Source organism: Chaetodon auriga, chromosome 17, assembly GCF_051107435.1.
Source record: "Chaetodon auriga isolate fChaAug3 chromosome 17, fChaAug3.hap1, whole genome shotgun sequence".
NCBI classification, from domain to species: domain Eukaryota; kingdom Metazoa; phylum Chordata; class Actinopteri; order Chaetodontiformes; family Chaetodontidae; genus Chaetodon; species Chaetodon auriga.
This window is the reverse complement of record NC_135090.1, coordinates 13,625,795-13,645,998: the sequence shown is the minus strand read 5'-3', so window position 1 is coordinate 13,645,998 and position 20,204 is coordinate 13,625,795. Positions and strand designations below refer to the sequence as shown.

General features: G+C 45.5%; 1 protein-coding gene across 3 annotated transcripts in view; it reads left to right on the top strand.

Annotated features, from left to right (window-relative positions):
• Positions 1–20,204, top strand: part of pag1 (phosphoprotein membrane anchor with glycosphingolipid microdomains 1) — a 48,033-nt gene that overhangs the window by 1,196 nt on the left and 26,633 nt on the right. Inside the window, exon 1 of one of the 3 annotated variants that reach the window (XM_076754172.1) lies at positions 8,267–8,319. The exons of the other annotated variants lie outside the window; for them this stretch is intronic. The gene's annotated coding sequence lies outside the window, so the exon portion shown is untranslated. Of the gene's footprint in view, positions 1–8,266; positions 8,320–20,204 lie in introns of those variants that run through there. 3 annotated transcript variants of the gene reach the window in all.

Below are 20,204 nucleotides of genomic sequence, written 5' to 3'. Positions count from 1 at the left end.
AATAAACACCCTGTTTCACACTCTGTCAGTTCTCCCTTTTCCCTGTCAACACCCCCCCCCCCCCCCCCCCCCCCCCAACACACACACACACATACATACATTAGCACACAGAGCCAAATGCCACCAATAGAAACCCCCCTCCTCCCTCAGTCTGCTGATGTTGTTGAATAGGAACTGTTGGCAGGCCCTGCAGCAGACCGGCTTTCACAGAAGTTGACATTCACTTCAGCAAACACAATTTGCACTTTGTTTTTAGCTTCCCTTTGCTTTCACTGCACTTCTCGTTGAAACATTAATGAATTTGGTATTTCCCTGACATCTCTTAATAGGAACGCCGTCAATAATTACCCGCTGCTCTGCCGAGACCGGCGGCACTCGTGTTTGGAATCCTAAATCTGTAACCGAGCCTGAAATCACTGTAGAGTTCTTACGACAGCCATGAAAAATGACGTGCTGCGTTCAAGTCCAACAAGGAAACGAAATGTAAACGCTGCTAAAAAAATCCCAAAATACTCACTCTTCTTTGTATTCATTGTTAAGGAAGTAGCTGGCAGGCTTTTGCAGCTTACAGCACACACGACAGGGTCAGAGCTGGATGTCAGTGTATGACTAAATCTCTGCCACTCTCCCAGCGGTCAAGTGTTTGGTGGTGAACAGAAGAGGACAGCGGCCTGGCAAACGCTTTGTGGCAATTTTAACTTCAGAGCATTCATAGCGCGCTGCTAATGCTGGTATTTGGATGGAGGCAAAGTCGGATACGTGCAGCTGTTGCCCGTAAGACGGGAGATGAGTGAGGCGCAAAAAGGGCCAAGAGCGTCCTCCAAGGAGTTTACCAAACCGCACCAGCAAGTCCAAGGAGGGGTTTGTTTTGGGTTGATATGTGTAGCCTTTGTTCACACGCCCCTTAAATGAAAGGATCGCACTCAAGCTGTCCAAACATTTTCTCCTCCAGCTTGGACCGGAGCCTCAGACTGTGTCCACACCGAGCTCAACTGAATCTAAAAATGCTGCTTATGTGCTTATGTTGTGTTTTATCACAGCCAAACGCAAGATTTAGTTGATCTCTGTTTCTGCTTTTCAACGGGAGGCTGGAGTCAGCAGCCGGTTAGCTTAGCTTAGCATAAAGACTGGAGGTGGGGGGAAACAGCTAGCCTGGCCCCGTCCAAAGGTTAAAAAGATCTGCCTACCAGCACCTTTAACACGCTCTAATTAACACATTGCATATTTGTTCAAATTACATGTTTATGTCAGCAGAGACTGCAGGAAGTCCCTGCACATAAACGCTCAAAGAACCACAACTTCACATTTTTGCACTTCAGTTTTTACACTTCACCAGAAGTGCACTGCTTCAACCTGCAATGCAAGATACTATCGTAGGAATGGTACTTTTTTTTCCGAATGGACAAGCCGATACTTTAGAAAGCTAACTAAGCTAACTGCCTGTCCCACAGAAAACAGGCCAGCTCTGCATCGCTCTTCATCCTCACCCTCTCCTTCAGCACTCAGCAGATGAAAGTCAGTCCCATATTCACTCTCATTTTTGGCACCGTGTCTGCATGATCGTCCTGCATAATATACCTTTAAACAAGAGATAGAACATAAAGAGTGAGTTTCATTGGCAGACAGATTCAGGCTAGCCGTTTCCCCCTGTTTCCAGCCTCTATGCTAAGCTAAATACCCTCTTCTGTCTATTGCCCAAAGTATCAAACTTTCCCTTTATGTGATTGTCAGTTGCTTTCAGGAAGTGTTTCAGAGCAGAATGATTCAAATCAGCTTTTTTTAACCTCAGCAGGCCTGTGAAATCCTCGAAGTAGGCTTTTGAGTCAGAGCACCTTTTGGGGAAAATTACTCTGTTGAAAGTCATTTGCATGACCTGAACTGTTCCCTATTCAGGAGGGGCGAGGCTGAACAGCTGCCTGTAATCCTGCACTCATTAAAACTGGTTCTAATGAGTCTGGACTGATCGAGAGCACAGTGATGTGGCTGTACGGCGCCTGCAGGTCCTGCTGCTGAGGACAGAAAGTAGAACCGCACTCGGTCGGACTGCTGTGAGAGTAGAGTTGCATCATAGGCTGTCAAGATGTCGTTTAAGCAGACTACACACATTTCACACTCACTTAGGCTTTAACAAGCAAGACCCCCATCCCCGTCATTGGTAGGCAAACAGTGGAGCGTTTGGCTCTGCACACCAGGTTTTGCAATTACCCTGCACGCCCTGTTTGACACCTCTGTCCATCTGAGACGCGCACCTCGGGGGATTAGACCGAGGATTGAGTCTGCAGGAAGCGCGTGTTGCTGCGACTACTAAGTAATTTTTGTTAAATGTCAAGCTTGCTTTGGATTGAGCAGGATACTAATACGAAAATGGAAAATCCCGTTTTGTGCTGTTGTTGGAAAGAGTATTTTTCTTTCATTGATCTGGAATGGAGCGCATAGTGGAGCTGAATGTGATTATTTTCCTTTCAGATGCAGTGCCTGCTGTGTTGGTCAGGAGGGGCTTCCAACAGACTTGAATTTATATGTTTTTGGGCCTCTACTTTGTCATCGCATTGCACAGCTGATGTTGTTTTTAACTTGAGGAAGATGTGGGTTTTCACGCTGCATGTGGGCTATTCGCTAAGATAGAGGAAATACACTCACACAGACCAAAGCCATTTAGCAGTCAACAAGCATGTGGTCGAGGGATGCCTCTGTGGGCTGATTGCTTGTTAGCTGCAAACTGTCAAGGAAACACCCATTTGATTTGTGTGTAGCTATTGTGAACATTTGCAAGCATTACACATACGCAGCTTCAGGCACTGAGCTGATAAGGTTTAAAGCTCCGTTCCCACTTCTGCATAAGAGCCAATACTGTTTATTCAAAGTGCTTTTAATTTAAGGCCTCACCAAGATACAGTGCAACAAGTCTGGTGTAAATATTTCTGTCTGATTTAACGCTTCGATTATCATTAGCAGGATTTGGCATCTTTCAGATTCAGCCCCTTCATGTAGTGCGACTGCATGGAGCAATGCTCGTTCATCTTCAATCTGTAATTTGGCTATATGAGGTCTGTCATTTTAGAAAGTGAAAGAAGCTGGCTGCCGGTGGAGAAATGATCGTAAACTTTGCACTTACTCCAGCCGAATTGGGCGGTTGCTGCAATGGCCTTGTCCCCTGTGCTTGTGAAGATTAGAGAGTTCAGAGTGACAAATGAGAAGAAGGAAGAAGAAAATCAGTCAGATGGAGGGTATGACAGAAGAGGAGACTGGAAAGTGAGACAGTACATCTAAGAATAAAAAGAGGATATTGAACTACGGTGCATCAGTTGGGCCGCTGGTGCTCCTCTCCTCAACGCTATCGACCCTCTCAGGATTGATTTTTCATTTGTTCTCTATAGTGTAAAGGTCACTTGTTATGCTTTTTGAAATCCCATTTGTGGTTCGTCATTAGAGCGCCCTAAGTGCCTCTTCTTCTGAAGGGACGCACTCAGCAGAGTTCGTGGGTCTTCTGCAGGTGTAGAGCTGCTGAGCTCAGAAATGCAAATTCCCACAGCGAAACCAGTGCAGGGCGAGAAGGATGGATGACAAATTTCTGTTAGTTCACGCCTCACTAAGATCAGGAAATGCCCATGGCGGTTTATTTAAGACAGGGAAACTACCTAATGCTTTGTTGAGCTAAAGTGTTACACGAGTTGATCGATGATGGGTCGGAGCGTTGAACCGTGATGAATCTCTTCTTCTTCTGGAGCTTCAGACTCTGGAAAGGCTTATCCTCCAGTGAGAGATTTTGTAATGAGATAAACTTTTTTACAGCCTCGTGACTGTGGTGTTATTAAAGCCTCTTTATTCCAGTATGGGGAGCGTTGTCAGATGATGTTACTTTGATTACTTCTCTATTCTCCGGCTGCAATTGTGGTACATAACAAAGTGATATGATGTCAAAAAACTTCTCTTATTGCATCATTTTTTTTCAACCGTGCATGTGTGTGTGAAAGCATGTGTGTACATGCTTCACCTCTAATCCCAGGAGGCAACACCTGGGAGGAAAGAAACAGCTGAGCTCATTATGTATACCATGCATACCAAGCTCAGGAATGCCAAATCTCGTGTGTGTATGTGTGTGTGTGTGTGTGTGTGTGTGTGTTTGTGTGTGCATGAGTCTTTGCGAGCAACACGTCACACATTGTTGAAGCCAGACTTGTTTGTCTTGACGCACAGTAGTTGGAATCGTGCCTGATCCTGCCCAGAAACACACACACTTACCAGCCAAAGTACACAACGTGCTAGCAGACATAAACACACGCACCCACAGGTTACTCACACACACAGATATGAGCCCTTGTAAACGCATACAGGCGTGCATAAATTAGATACAGTCAGTCCAGTCTCAGACACCCACACAAACTTCAAAAACACACTTTCCTGCACATCAGTTTCCACTTACACACATATAACACGACTGTTTACCTCTTTCATGCACAAAGACCCGCACACTGTTATCAACTCAAGGTGGCCCTGAGCAATTTTATCAAGGATAGGCCGGTGGTTTCAGCGTGCGTCCGACGGTTCTGCCGCTCTGTGTTTGTGTTGTGTTCAGACTCTCTGCTACAGCGCAGGAACAGACCCCAGCTCTGTGCTGCTGCGTGACAGAGAGAGCGAGCGAGGGGGTGAGGGAGAGTGTGGCGTGTTCGAGGCAAGTAAACACTGCGGATGCGATTAACTGAGATTGCCTTGGGGAAGCTCTAATGGGAAATCAGAGTCCCTCTTCCCAGGAATTGTGGGTAACACAAGTTGTTGTGTATTCGCCCCCTGATGTGAGAAGCTACTCGGAGAGAGAGGACAGGGTTGAGGAATTTGGAGTAACTTGAATTCTGGTAGCCCGACACTGACTCTATTCAGAGCTTTCAGCTGGTTAGATGAGATTAGTGACACCACTCTCATGTCTGTACACTAAATATGAAGCTGGCAGACAGTTAGCTTAGCATAAAGGCTGGAAACAGGTGCTTCCAACACCTCCTTCCAGTCTATATATGCTAAGCTAGGCTAACTGGCTTCAGGATGTAGCTTCATATTTATTTGTGTCCAGAGTTGTAAGTAAACCTTGTCTGAGAGACTAGATAATCACTCTCTTGTTTTCAGATTATAGACATCATAGAGTCCATATTTTCTGGACTGGTTCCCACAGAGGCTGCTTCTGGAAAGATCCAGACACACGATGCCTTTATCTTTTCCAAGTTGCAGTTTCTGAACACTGTTGCACGTTAATCAAAGGGAATAAATAGTACTTCACTCTCACTTTTGTCAGGCACTCAGTCACAGTCCTGGAAGTGGCTGGCAAGCCCAAGCCAGACAGACCAGGAGATGTGCTCCCCGGCCGGGTTAGCAATACAGACAAAACTGGAGAGAGCTGCACCGCACACGAGCACGTCAACATCACTGTTGTTTACTGGGATCTAACTGGGAGAGGAGAGAACACAAGCTTACCTGACTGCTGTTCCCTCAGTTCACTCGCAGGGTGTCTCATGGTGTACCCAAAGGATAGTTCACCTTCATCCTCTCATTGAACGTGCAACGCTGACTTTGACACGAGTGGGAGGCGGGGGCCCTTGTGTAATATGTAGGGCCCTTGCAGCTTCTCCATTGAGCTTATGATGGACTGTGCACTGATTCCTGGTCCATGTTGTTGGACTGCCTGCTCACTGCCATCATGGGCTGCTGTCTTCTGCCATTGTTACCTTTGAAATGCGCCGTGCATACGTTGCAAGCTTATGGCCCCCCCCCCCAAATGATCAACGGCAATGCAGAGTGCAGCAGAGGGGTGAGGTGAGGTGATGGACAGGAGACATGGGTGAGGGCGCAGAGTGTGTATAGACTGTCCCTTCCCCTCGGTGTAAAGTGCTGCTGATGCAGCAGACGTCCACACACAGTCACACACTGCAGGGATGGGATGCTGTAATGTTACCCAAGGGGAGGATCCTCATCCCACACTCTGCTGGCTAAAGCACTGCGGGGAGCGTTCACACACATACGGTACATGCACATTAAGCTCACACGCACACATATCGAGCCTTATTTGTATTCTGTGCGGCCGACTCATTTTTTTTTGTCTTTGTGAGAACAATATCTGTTTCTTTGTGTAAGATCTGTCTTCCTTGCTGTTGGACTCACCTGTTTCTGCACACACAAGCAAGCCTTTGTCCTTGTCCACACGTCTGTCTGTGAATCCCTCTCTGTGCACATTCGCCTGCAAAGCAATCAGTGAAAATAGCGAGAGAGTAACACTTCTTCTTGTTTTCATAATGTGAGAAATGCACAATAGAGCAAGGCGGTGTTCTGTCAGTGTAAATGAGGTCATCGTGTGTTTATGGAGTCAGGTGTTTGACATCACGTGTATGGAGAGACATTGAATATCTGGTCATGGTTTATAACTGGAGCTGAATGAGGGTCATTGGGGACGCGATGAAAAGACAAAGAGATGATTGTTGGTTGGTTTTCTGTCATCTGTGTGCGTGTGTGCTCAGCGTTTGTCGAACATGAGTGCAATGAAGTGTGCGTTCGGTCCATTTTAAGAATTTTCCATCTAAATCGGACACAGCGGCGAGGCTCACACACACACATCAGGTGATAGTGGGCTGAGGTTTTTGTGCTCTGCAGGGTGGTTGTTTGCTCTGTCTCTGTGCAGATGAAGGATGGGATGGCCTATGGATTGGCTTCCATCCATCACCGAGGACCTGGCTGACAGCATTTCACACCTTCTCTCTCGATCTGCCCGTGTTTCTTTCTTTTTCCTCCTCTTCCTTTGTTTCTTTCGCTCTATATTATATCACTTTATTCCACCTTCCTTCCAGTCTACCCTATTTTTCTTCGCCGCCATCACATCTCCTTCTCTTTCTCCACCTGTCCCTCCACTTCGTCTTGTCTTGCATTCCTATCCGCCTCCTTTCTAAGTTTCTGTTTCCATGTCTCACACGTATTCACATTTCCTCTTTATTTGTCTCCTTTCCATTCCTCTTTTTGTAATTACCACCACTCTCTCCTCTGCCCTTTTCCCCTTGTGTTCTCTTACCACCTTCCTTCTTTCTCTGTTTCTCAGTGTCTGAAAACCTGCATCCCTGGCATCAATGCAAAGGCAGTCGGGCACACACACACACACACACACACACACACACACACACACACACACACACAAAGACAGTCTGTCCTGCTTACAATTAAAGTGTACCTCCCTCTTCCCTTTTCCCAAGCAGGCTCATAATAGGAAATGCCCCCGTTATCTCCACGGGCACCGGCATATTAATATAAGCCCTAGACAAACAAGGTGTGGATACATGCTCTGCTATGTGTGCACTCTGATAAAATGCAATAGTACAAGGCCGAAATTACATGGCCAGCCATTTCAAACGCTGTTTCCCAAGTGATTTGTACTTGTCAGTGTAGATATGTGGCGAGAGACGGTGAAGGAAAGACAGGTGAGGAAAGGAAAGGCGTGAAATGCGGGAAATGAAGTGAAGGGTAGAGCTCTCCAGGGTCAAACGTAGGTTTTTAAGTGTGCTTTGGCCTTTTTTTTGGTTGATTGGATAGAGTTCAGAGAAGTGAGCATGAGCAGGGCGGCGTACAGTAAAAGCCAAGAGGCCAGAAGGAAACTCACTCTGTTATAAATACGATTGCAGAGTAAGGCTGCAGTTGTTGAGTATTAAACCCAAAGATAACAATTAACTTAAGCTGGTGAGTTAATCGCTAACATGTTAGCCAAATGAGAACATGCTAGCGCTAGTCACAGTCGCTCCCTTACGCATACCTTATTGACAAACTAAGCTAATAAATAGAGATGGAGGAAGGCACCAGCTAGCAAAGCCTCGCTGATCAGATAATCATGACACCAGAGCGCCTGAGAAGCAGTGTGTGGAAGTATTTTGGTCTCTACACTGTAAATGCCAACATTACCAACAAGGATAAAGCTGTCCGCTTCTTTTCTGTATAGGAGCTACAAATTACAGTGAGCGCTTGAGACCTCCAAATTTGTGTGCATGTAAGCCACAGGTCCAGCTGTCACGGCTGTTAAGGTCATTTGCATTAAATAACTTGCCTTTGTGGGTTGATCAGGGAGGATGCTTCCATTTCTGAGGCTACTAATGACACTAATTCAACTTCAATAAGGAACCAACGACTATGGAACAATGAAAGATAAAGTCACTTCCTAATTTATTGTTCAGTTATCTCTTTGATCGCTGAGCTCTGCCCTCACTTCAACATGAGCAGTGAAAGAAGTGATCAGCTTTGATTTGTCAGGGATCAGAGCGTACGACTGCTTGAAACTATTATCTGGCTCGGACAGAGGACGTGAGTGGCTGCTTTTATCAATTTTCCTCTGGAGAGTAGCCTTTATCCTTATTGCAAATGACTGTTTATTGCAGGGACAGTGTTTGTTAATGGGCTAAAGAGAATTATGTGCAACAATCTGCAACATGAGAATTGAAGGAAATCTTGATATGGATGCAATTATAGCCATTAGCATTGTTTGCACATGTCGCATTTTCTCTGAAATGAGGGGATTGCTGACTTGAGATCCACCAGTCATCCAGGGAATTTACTCTCCGTCTCCCTCTGTGTTTTCCCACTCCATCCTCCTCCCTCCTTCCTCCATCTCTGTCGCTGCCGAGCTCTTTGAATAGGCTGCTTGTTTGCCTCCGCCGGCTGCTGGTAAATATGCTTCACGATCCAGGAGTAGACAATGGCAATGTCAAAACGTTAAGGAAGGAAAGAAAAAAAAAGAGAGAGAGAGAGATAGGCAGAGAGCGGCGCAGACAGAGAGAGTCCTGAATGAATGAGTAAATAGATTTGGAGAAAGATGTTTGAGCCAAGTGGGAGAACAAAGAGTTGATTGTTGAGGTAAGTTAGGGGCCTTTCAGCTCCCGGACAGTCGGTCCCTGATGTTGTTCTTAGATTCCCTGATGAAAACTTAAAGGGTTGGGCACGTTCACTGTGCTAACAGTTTCACTCCCTGCTGCCCATCAAGGACATGTGCAGTTCTGTTTATTCAAGAGCTATTTTATGGAACATTTCCCAAGAAATGTGGTGTATTTGGACAGTTGGAGCTGTGTAGAAAAGCTCAATACTTCGTCTTTGATTCATCTTTTTGCTGCCCATTATGTTATAGCGAATGGCTTTATTAATGGTTAACAAATTTACTCATGCTTAAGAGGAAAAATTATAAGCCTTTAGTTAAAAAAAAGCTGTGAAAGAGCTCCTGGACCAGATTTTATCCTTTGTATTTGGTAATAATGTTGTTATAAATGTTGGGAATCCATTAATTTACTGATTATTGATGGTTAACAAGTTGTTAATGAAGGGTCAGTGCTTAGTGCTCGTAGTGATCCAGTCATGCAAAAGATTTTTCACAACCTGGCAACCCACAAAATTTTTTAATTGATTATGAAATCTTATCTAATAATGTATGAAGCATTAGTTGGAACTTACTCTTTTCACTCTTTCCTCAGTTTTTGATGTAAATCTTTTGCACATATTTGCCTGTTTTTTTTAGGCAAATTCAGTGCGTGTTTGCTTGTGTTTTAGACAGTACTTGACGTTTTAGAAAACTTTTTTAAAATGAGTAATAGGAAGCAAATATGTTCCTAAAAGGAAGTCATGCAAAGCAGTATTGTTTTGGTATGGGAACCGAAGATCACGCATCAGCACTATTATGGGACTTTTTTAAACAATAGCCAGCTTTAAATAAAGTACAGCTGAAACCACTTGTTGATTAATCAGCTGTCATTTTGAAAATCAATCAATCGTTTCAGCCTCTTAGATGTGAGAATTGGCTGCTTTTTGTTCATTTCTATGAGAGTAACCTGAACATACTTGGGTTTTTGACTGCTGGGTGGACAAAACAATTAATAATAGACAAAATTATGAGCAGATGGTTACAATAGTTGTTGGTTGTACTGCAAAAATACAGCTGCTGACTGCTGAGAAGTGACTGCTGTCAGTTGCTGCGTCTACACTCAGCTTTGTCAAATGCTTATCTTCAACTTTTATAATATATATATATATATATGTATTATTTTTTTTTTACACAGCTCAGTGAGGCTGTGAAGAGTGTACATGTGGCCCAGGGAGTAGCACGTTTGAAAAATGCCAACAAAGCGTAAACGCCTAAGTTGCGTTGCGGAAGCTGCACCTCTTCTTGGATAGCAGGGGAGGGAGTTTTGACAAGAGGAAGAAAAAGAGGGAGGGGAAGATGAAAGTGGTTTACCTTCCAGCTTCGGGTAAAGGAAGGGATCCGGATGCCAGAGAGAGGGAGAGGGAGATTGGACCTTTTTAAGACCCACCACAGCAGGGTGCCCTGCTGAGCTGCACTGAACAGCGACATAAAAAGGTTTTGAACCGGAGCCAGGCCCCTGAGCTTTCTACGAATACTGAGGAGGCGAGCAGAGGAGGAAAAAAGGAGAGTAAATGATGGGAGGGGAGAAAAGGGAGAGAAAAATGGAGGATTAGAAGGAAGTTGTGGAGATGAAAAAGAGGAGCAAGGAGACAAGAAGAGAGGAGGAAAATAGGAAAGGACAGGGGAGAAGAGAACAAAGTGGAACCCTGTGCAGCGATGGGAGAAAAGTGCTTTCCAGTGTGTTCTTTCAAGATGACAGAGTTTAGGAGGAAGCGTGGTGTAGATGACTGATTTCTAATGCTGGGCTTCAACTCTCTGGGATACTTTCTTTCTCTTATCAGCTGCAAACGCTCTTTGTACGCAGCAGAGAAGGGAACGCGAAGCCTCCCTTAGAGGATGTGAGGGGATCACAGTTGAACTTTATCAAAGGCTCTACTCGAGGTGGAGGTTTGGGTAAGACTTGTTTAGAAAAAATGAATTTCGCAGCGTCTCTGGATCCAGAGGAATGTGAGGAGGATGGAGGAAAAAACAGGGAGGAAGAGGAGGAATTTGGAGAAATGAGCCAATGGCAACTGTCAGACAGACCAGGAAGTGACAGCAGGAAATCCAAGTTGTAATCAGACCTACTGGATGCTGATTCACTAGACATAACACTCATAACTTTCTTAGCCCTCAGATGTAAAATGTTCCTTCTCGCCAGGTTTCCTAATCCTGCAGGGAGAACATAATCCTTTATAGTTTTTGGAAAACATTTGGAGCATCTGAGGAATCTCAGAGCATCAATGAAACGTCTTTGGCAGTCAATGAGTGCCTGATTAGAAAATTGGATCCCCGTGTTCAGCCTGTCGGACCACCGCTTTGGACCAGACTGAGACAAGCTCAACCTCGACCACTGCTGCACCGAATTAAGCACAGACGTTTGTGGTCCCCAGAGGCTGAATCTCACCAATGCTTCCTTTAGCGCCACCATGTGGATGTGGCTTTTAGCAAAATGTCTTGAAGGCTAATCGGGATGAAACTTTGGTGACCCTCTCACTTTTCCTCTAGCGCCATCAACAGGTCAGTTCAATGTGAATTGGTCCAATACTTTGGTTTACGACCAAATACCTGCAAGCCTTAATCATATCAGCCATGCTTTGTTTTTAGTGCTAAGTAGCAAATGCTAGCATGCTAACACGCTAAACTAAGATGCTGATAATGGCAAACATTACACCAGCTAAACATCAGCATGTTAGCATTGTCACTGTGAGCATGTCAGCGTGCTGATGTTAGCATTTAGCTAAAAGCATTGAGGCGGTTGTGGATTTTTGAGAATCTGCAGATAATTTCACAGATTAGTCAATTAGGCTGTAAAATGTCATATTGGAAAAATACTCATATTTCCCGCAGATATTCAGTTTACGGTGACTTATTATGAAGAATAACAGCAAATCCTCACTGAAACCATCAATCAGCTATCCACTAATTGATTAATCAGCTTTATTCAGCTGCTAACCTGCACTTTAAGGTGTACTGAAGATCATCATGGTTCACTTGGACCCAAAAGGTTACTAATGTGAGCTGATCTGGAGTCTGTGCCTGCAGATGCGGCTGTTTGTGGCTGCTTCTCTTCTCTCCGTGTGCTTTGCTGCTGCATTCTCGCTCTAATGTAAATGAATGTTTCGAGGGTTGTTCCCTCTCGAGCTGTCGGGGCCGGTAAAGGATGGTCTGATGAGGCCTGTTTTTATCTCTCAGTAAATAGAGCCCATTCAGTCCTCCCGTGTCGCGTTTGATAAAACCAGGCTGCAGTGGCTGCTGCAGTGCAGGAGAGACGCAGGATGGGGGAATTCCACCACAGCTCTCCGTGTACATTATTTGTCAGTTTGCTCCTCTCCCAGCCACACACAGTCACCTCTCCCCTTCCTGGCGCTGCGGCACACATACACGCCGACTCGTGGCAATAAACACACAGCCGGCCATAAAGCGGTAAATTAAAAGCCTGAGTCAGAGCAACAAATGAGGCTGGGGGATTAGCTTCTTTTCAACCATGTTATGAAGGTTATTTTTAGGCTCCTCTCAGCCACACAATGCCTCATAAAAAAAACAAAGCGGCTTGGGTTTGGCTTTTGAACACAGATCTCTGGCTGAGTCTGTGAGCTTTCAGTGGTGCCTCATTGGTTTGGACTTCCAGGAAATGTTGCTTTGCAGCCGTTCACATGACAGTTTCTTGTGATGTGAGAAGTGATCGGTCTATCTCTCTCGTAGGCTGCAGTATTTCAAATAGATGTGTCTCCGCCTGTCTGTCTCAGTTTTACACACACTAATGGTTCAGCCCTTCTTTCCCTCCAAACACACAAATGTACTAACCCCCCACCTCGTGCACACACACACACACACAGAAATTAGTGTTGGCCCTCATCCTCCACAGTAACTAATCACTCAGACAGCGTGGCCTTGCCCTCTCATTAAGCATGCTGTACGCTGAAAGCAACACCGCTAATGACTCTGCATTGCCTGTTAAACCACACATACCCTGCAGACAGACAGACAGACAGACAGACAGACACAATGACACTCCCGCCTGGCTGTTTTTGCCTCTGCAGAGATGCGTTGCAGGGACAATTCACAGTCAAACTCTTGGAGAATGTGTGATTTTCTACCGTGAGATGCTGAAACTAGCTGCACAGTAGCTGTCAGCTAATGCATGCAGATGAGTGTTTTCTATCCGTAAACAGACGCCATGCGGAGACGGTAACCTAAAGCCCCCTGCAGTGCTCTCCCAACAATCCCATCGCTGTTCCAGAAACTTCACATCCCATTTGCTCTGACGTCGGCGCTGCCGGTTCACTCCGAGCTTTTTTACCACTTGTTTCCACGCTGTCGTCTTGCATCCGCTGATGGCTGGAAGTTAACATATAGCCCGCTCATTTGCTCTCGCGGAGTTAGCCCGCTTGCGCTTCACGAACTTGACGTTGTCAGCCGAGCATGCACGGATTCAGTCAACAGGAATTTGCAGGCAGGCGGATCACGGCGCCGTTGAATCGCTCCACAAAAACTGGGTTGTGAATGCAAAGATTTCTTATTCTTTTGCAAATTGATGTGGACTTGGCACTCCTCGACGCTGCTATTGACAGAAGCGTGTCTCCACTCCATGCGTCTTTTGGCTCTTGTTTGCTGACTGCTCCTAAACAGTCTTCTTGAATAGTCTTATGCTGTTAGCTGCTGATGAATTGCGTGGATCGTGTAACAGCATCGATTTCTCTTTTCTCAATGTGAGGTAGCATATTGACTGTCTCAGTAACTCAATCACTTGGATAATAACACAGAGGAACACGTCTGTGTCCGTACTCGAGTGTATGCAGGCTTGTGTTTGGCGCTCTGTCCCTTTAGCGTGCACACGCCTCATGAATGCGTGTTTGCAGGAGGCGTCAGTCGGATCCTTTGCATTGTGTTTTCTCACATACACAAGTCGTCTTCTGCCCGTGTGTGCCTGTCTCTCTGTGTGTGTGTGCGGAGCTGAAAGGTCTGCATTATCAGCCTCTTGGCAACAAGCAAATGGAGGACCACTGAGTTCTGTCTGTTCATCGTCAAGGCCCCGTCGCCCTGGGTTACAGGGTTGCTAGGGGATGGATGGACAGACTGGCATCACCAAAGTGCCAGCTAGGCATGTGGGCGCTGCGTATCCTGATTTCCTGCCCTTCTTCCTCACCCTCCTCCCCTTCGTTTTGTACCTGGAGAAGCAGGCGCAGATTTATGGTTAGAAGTGTAATTGGTTTTAAAGGAGTCGTGAGGCTTATGCACAAAAGCAGCGATGCGGTAAAGGAGCTTTCTTAGAGCCGAGTTTATTATGTACAAGTCAGTTTTCCTCAGTAGGTGCGACTCAAAAAGGCACTCCACAAACAAAGATTTGCAGACGCTAATACCGAGTCTAATACCAAACGATTTGGGGATTAGGAAGCAAAGTTTGTGTGTGTGTGTCGCTGCATGAACAGGGTGTGCTCTGTCCCGGCAAACAGGAAGCGAGCGCGCCGTTTCATCTTCCTCATCCACTGCTGGTCAGCCCAGTGATTTTTATTCTGTCACAATTAGCAGATGAGAAATGGTACGTCGTGAATGGAGTTCCTGTTTGTTTGCAATCATCGAGTTCCCCTCGTGATGAATGAGCGCGTTTGTGCACCGCAGTCGATTGAATCCTTCCAATACACTGTCGTTTATTATTACTGGTGCATAAATAATCATGATGCGGCATCGGGGTGGATATTGTTTTAAGTCGTGTTGTGGTTGTAGAGTGTGTGTGTGTGTGTGTGTGAAAGAGAGAGAGAGAGAGGGAGGAAAGGAGTGGAGGCTTGAGGCGCCAGCAAAGAGGATATGTCTGGCAGCTGTGTCATTTCGTAGAGTAAAGGATTATGGGAGAATTACGACGAATGAGCAGGAGGACCCGCACACACAACTTTCCCTCCACATTGTGTGTGTTAAAGAGTGTGTGTACTGTTGCTCATCGCTCAGTTGCTGCCAGTGACTCGCTGCTTTGGCATTCACAGCAGCTGGCACTGCTTTAGTCACAGTGTACCTGGGACTTCCTGCAAACACACACACACACTAACATTAAGCCATCTCACACCAAATGAACACAGGCAGGTAAGGAAATAAAGCTCTGCAAAGAAAGGTGACAATGGGGTTTAATAGATTGTTTACTTTACATAAGCCTGCTAGATATGAAGGATAAACACAGGTTTGTAACCTGTAATAACTCACAGATTAATGTGTGGTTACCATAAGATTATTATAGGCTTCTTCTTTTGTCATTCTAGAAGGTATTGACAGTGACTTCTAACCCTCACAGCCGTCCGTTCTGCTCATTTCAATCTCAGTGACACATGAGCATGATTGCAGAATGCGAATCGTGGCGTTAACTTGTCATGAGGATAAACCCACACAGGCATATAAACAAACACGCCCCAGACACTCCAGTGATGTTCGAGGCCAGCCAGTCATCAGGAGTAATCGGTGTGTAATGTGTTTTTTTTTTTGTGTGTGTGCGTGTCATCTCTCATCCGCTCTCATGCCGCACTTCCAAGGTTGTTTGATACCCGGCGAGGCATCCCTGAGCGGCTCCGAGGCCGCCGTTATGCGTTGTTATTTTTTACAGCCTATTATTGGGACACGGCGCTTTGGTGTGACGCGGCCTGCAGAGCGATAACAAGATCTGGGGAGGGCGTCCGACCTCTGAACATCAGGAGGGGTGTTAACAAGCTTTTCTTGATCCCCGGGTGTTCGTCATACACGCACCCACACAAATGCGAGGTTTCACAAGAACGAGCTCCGAGTTCAGTTAACACAGGTAAAGATGAGCTGGTTCACGTTTATTTCTTCTGTTTGTTTTTTTTAAATTAGCTGCAAAGACGGCACATCTCCTAAAATGTAGCCTAGTAAGTTGCATGTCTGTCTACTTGTTGGGAAATGAAGGAAACCGGTGTGCTTGTGGTCTTTCCCTTTATTAATGATTTCTTCTTCCTCGATGAGTTGTTTCACATCCGTTGCCCGTGTCGCTAATGTTCAGGCTTGTTTTTTTCCGACCCGACAGCCACAATTTGCAGAAAAATGTGAGATTTTGTTCTATGGAATTTGCGCTGATTTGCTCACAAAACAAGTGCATCTGAATTGCCAGTTGCACTAGCCAAGCCAGATTTTTTTTAAATCCTAGGATGGCAAAGACATGACCCGCACTCCTCTGCCTCGAAGTGGCTTGTGCTCGTTTCCTTTGTTGGTTGGGTTGGTTAGTTTTAGGCATGAGGAGTGACATTGGTTGGGGTTAAGGTAAGAAGAACAGGCAAAGCCAATAGAGAAGGGCGGGTCATGTCTTGGCATGCCAGGTGCCTTAAAACACAGTAGGTGTGCGTCATTGACTCTCACGGGGGTTAACAAACAAACTTCGTGCAACAAAACACGTGCGCCCTCGTGGCGCGTTCATGCACAACTCTACAGCTGTGTGTGGAGCAAATGTATATCTATAAATATACAGACTCAATCACAGCTGACTGAACTGGAGGTCAGACAGCTTTAATATCCTGCAATATCACAGCTACTAATCATGCATTCACTTTGTTCCCCACAGCTTTGACTGCGCTCTAGACGGCACTGTAGTTTTTGTATTGATTTTTTTAATTAATTGATTAATCATTATCATCAAAGCCAATAACTGTATTGCAGTAACAGATTTGCTCTGATGGTTAATGGTTGTTGATACTAATGATATTACGCATAGAAAAGCTGTCTTTGCATAGATAGTGAGCATTTTTACTTGATAATGACGTAAAACAGCAGGACTTCAGAAAACGGCAACATGCTCCTCTAATTCACTATAATATTACTCTTTTCCAGAAAAACTATCCAAAATAAAATCCATAAAAACACTCTTTGACAGAAACGTGTCCGTGGATGGGCGGATACGTGGACCGTCCAAATCGATCCCCCTGTCATTTTAGCACCATGATGCTGCCTTCACATACTGAAAGACTACATGTAAGCCTGGCTGCTCTGTCAGCACTTCCTCTCCATGGGTCAGTGCACTAACAGACACCAGGTGTGTCGCCGGGTTGAGTCCAGGTTCAAACATATGTCACACATCGCACCTTTTTGCACATCCTGTCTTTGCTGTAGCTCCTAATTCTTACAACCAATATAATCCATATCCCCCCAGAGACTGTGTGATGCTCCACTCGGCAAATCCCAGCATCAGGCTGCGGAGCTCATTATTGAATCATCATATGGATCAACAGCTCCACACTTTGATTAATTATTCATAGGAATCTCTGTGAGGGGAATAACAAGCGCCTCTTTGTTCAGTTCGGACTGTGTATGTCTGTGAAACATCAGATCTAAGGTCAGAAACTTTCTACTGAGAGTTTTTTTTTAGCCTCCCAAAGGTGCCGAGCTTCTCCCAGGGGGTCAGATTGAGTCTCCCAGCAGCTTGTTGTGCTTCTGCAGTCAATTCATGTCTTCTTCTACTTCCCTTCCACTCAATCTGTGTCATTTCCTGTAGAAATCTTAGAGGATGAGGTGGGGGCTTTTTGGACTGACTCCAAACATCTGCTATGACTCTGTTTACCTTTACGAACCTTCACATGACTCTCAGCTTGACACTTTCTGTTGCAGGCTAATTTAATGGGCCATAATGACCATACAGTGAAGCATAAGACCAGTTTAAGCACATAAAGAGGGCTGTTTTACTATACCGACTGTCTCCTTAATTGATGCAGTTGGAGGATCAATGTGGACGGTGCTTTTGAAGCTAAGTGATACGTTCTATGCAGAAGTCAGTACTAAAAGTTACACGTGACTTTTCCTGCTTGCTGTCAAAAATAGTGTGATCCGTTGTGGCTTTTTTATGTCCTCTTATGTGTTTCTGTTCCTTCACCCGTGAGGTTTTCCTAAACAAACGTGTCAGCCAGTTTTTGCAATCAAAACACTCTATAAAAGGACTTGAAAGCTGAAATGAGCGCAGCCTCTCTCTGCGCTAAAGAAAGGATGCCCAACTTGAAACAATGGGAATCCACCCTTTCAAAGGCAGACGACTTCAAGGTCCCAGGGAGCTTTTTTTTGCAGCGGTTGTGGCTAGTTTAGCAGCAGAAACATGGGGTGCCACCGGCTGTTTATTAGTGGCCTGTCAGCAGAACAATAGCTGCCGTAGCCACAAGCAGAAGGAAGGCTAACTCTGCTAAGCTAAGCAGCAAAGCTAACCACAGGACAAGGTCAGGAGAAGCCAAAACACAGGAAATTAGCTGCTGTTTACTTTCGCTTGTCTAGACTTGTTCCTGCTAATTAAGTGCAACGAGCCGCCTTGAAGTTCTGATTTTCCAACAATGAACTTCCAAGGTTCGTGCCGGGCGTTTCATTGTTTGTGCCGCTTTTGAAACGAGGCAGCGTTTGACCCATTTGCGGCCCCCAGGACTTTGTGCTGCGATGTTAGCCCTACAGTAATCCCCCCACGACCCAGAAAGTCATTTCTAGAGCAGCTGGTTATGTGGGCCATAGGCCTAATAACACAACAATAGCGTCATATGGATGAGAAAGTGTAGAAGACAGCAGGGGTTTGGCAACTCGGTGCGCATTGTTAAAAGCAGAATGCCGAATTCATGCCACTGGCCACCACGCCACCTGCAAAGTTTAGCTCTGCTACAAGTGCAATTGATTAGTCATCTAAAAGCAGCTGAAGTGCATGATGTGTATGAGAACTGCTGCTGAATGATGTGTCTGCGCACACACACACACACACACACACACTTATAACACACACAATTATATGTGACCCAGAGAGTTTTATTAATGGGAGAAGGGCTGGTGTCACTTATCCGAGCCCTGCACAGGATTAGAATGAAGTATTGCGTGTGTGTAAGTGTGACTCACAGGGATAATAATATTAAATCTTGGTACCCTTTGGTTTAGCTACAGCCTAAGCGCTAATGTCTTCAGTATGGCCGAGTGCAGCTGCATCATTTCACCCACAATTCTGTAAGATTTTGTACACAGGATGTTCAGTACAAAACAAAAGGGTGAAGGTTGATATATTTCCCAGCATGCAGCTGCATTCCTGTGGCCTCTCGCGGGGCGTTTGGAGGACGGTGCGCGGACAGAGGGGGTAAAAAACTGCGAGGACAAACCCAACAAACTGCACTGTTCTCTGGGGCATCTTTTTCCAGATGAGGCCGTCGTCTCACGGCCTCTGATTAAGCACTTTGAATGTGTGTGTGTGTGTGTGTGTGTGTGTGTGTGTGTGTGTGTGTGTGAGAGGGAGAGAGAGAGAGAGAGAGTGGGTGGCCTGTTTACATTCCACTGATTCCTCACGGGAATCCCACTGTCCATCCTCTGTTCCCTTGTTTATTTGTTTGGGAAGGTACATGTGCATGTGTTTGTTTGTGTGTGTGTGTGTGTGTGTGTGTGTGTGTGTGTGTGTGTTTAGGATATTTTTAGACTTCTCACTGGAATTCAATTGGCAACTGTCTTCACACCAGAGCTTACCCCTGGTCAAACTTCACCCCCTCACAAACACACACATCCTCATGGACTCTTTAACCTTGAGCGGACCCCTGTTGGAGCTCATGTGTACGGTACGTCCCTGAACACATCATGAGTGCTTTTTCAAATTCAAGTTTGCAAACTTTATGGCATATTTCTAGGAAATCGTGCACAACATATTTGTTGTAGGAAGTGAAGGGATTGCAGATGCTGTTTTTGTGCCCAAGCAGCTTAGGACCAAATGTGCAATCTCTTCTCTGGCTCTGCTCACGATGTTAATTCCTCCTTCACCCGATGATTTTAGGCTCCTTGCTGTGTCGGTTGACGGTGGACTGGTAGCCTTTCCTGTCGCCCCTCAGTCTTCAGAAGCGACAGCCACACAAAGCTGAGCTGGGTTATTTTTAAAAGATTTCTTTCATTATATTTGAGTTTTGTTGGATCGAGAGGATGAAACAGAGATCATGAGCTGGTTAACTTCACTCAGCAGCTCAACATCTAAGACTCTGTGTCTGTTTTCCTTTAATCGACTTCCTCCTTTGAGAAATCCTCGCCATCTACCCAACATCCTGTCTGCTCTGATCAACTGATTCACAGTAATTGATGTGATGCTGATAGACAGTCACACAGCTCTTAAGTAACCACCAAACCGTAAAGACAAGTCATAATCTCGATAACATGATGTCATATGTTGCGTTACACATTTCACCAAGGCGATATCAACAGGAGAAATCGACATCAGCAGCACTCGAGGGGTCAGCAGCGTGGCTTGTGTGTGTGTGTTGTGTAGAGTGTGTTAAGTGTCCGGTGCTTCGCTAAATGGCCAAATATGAGTGTGCAGTCAGGAGCG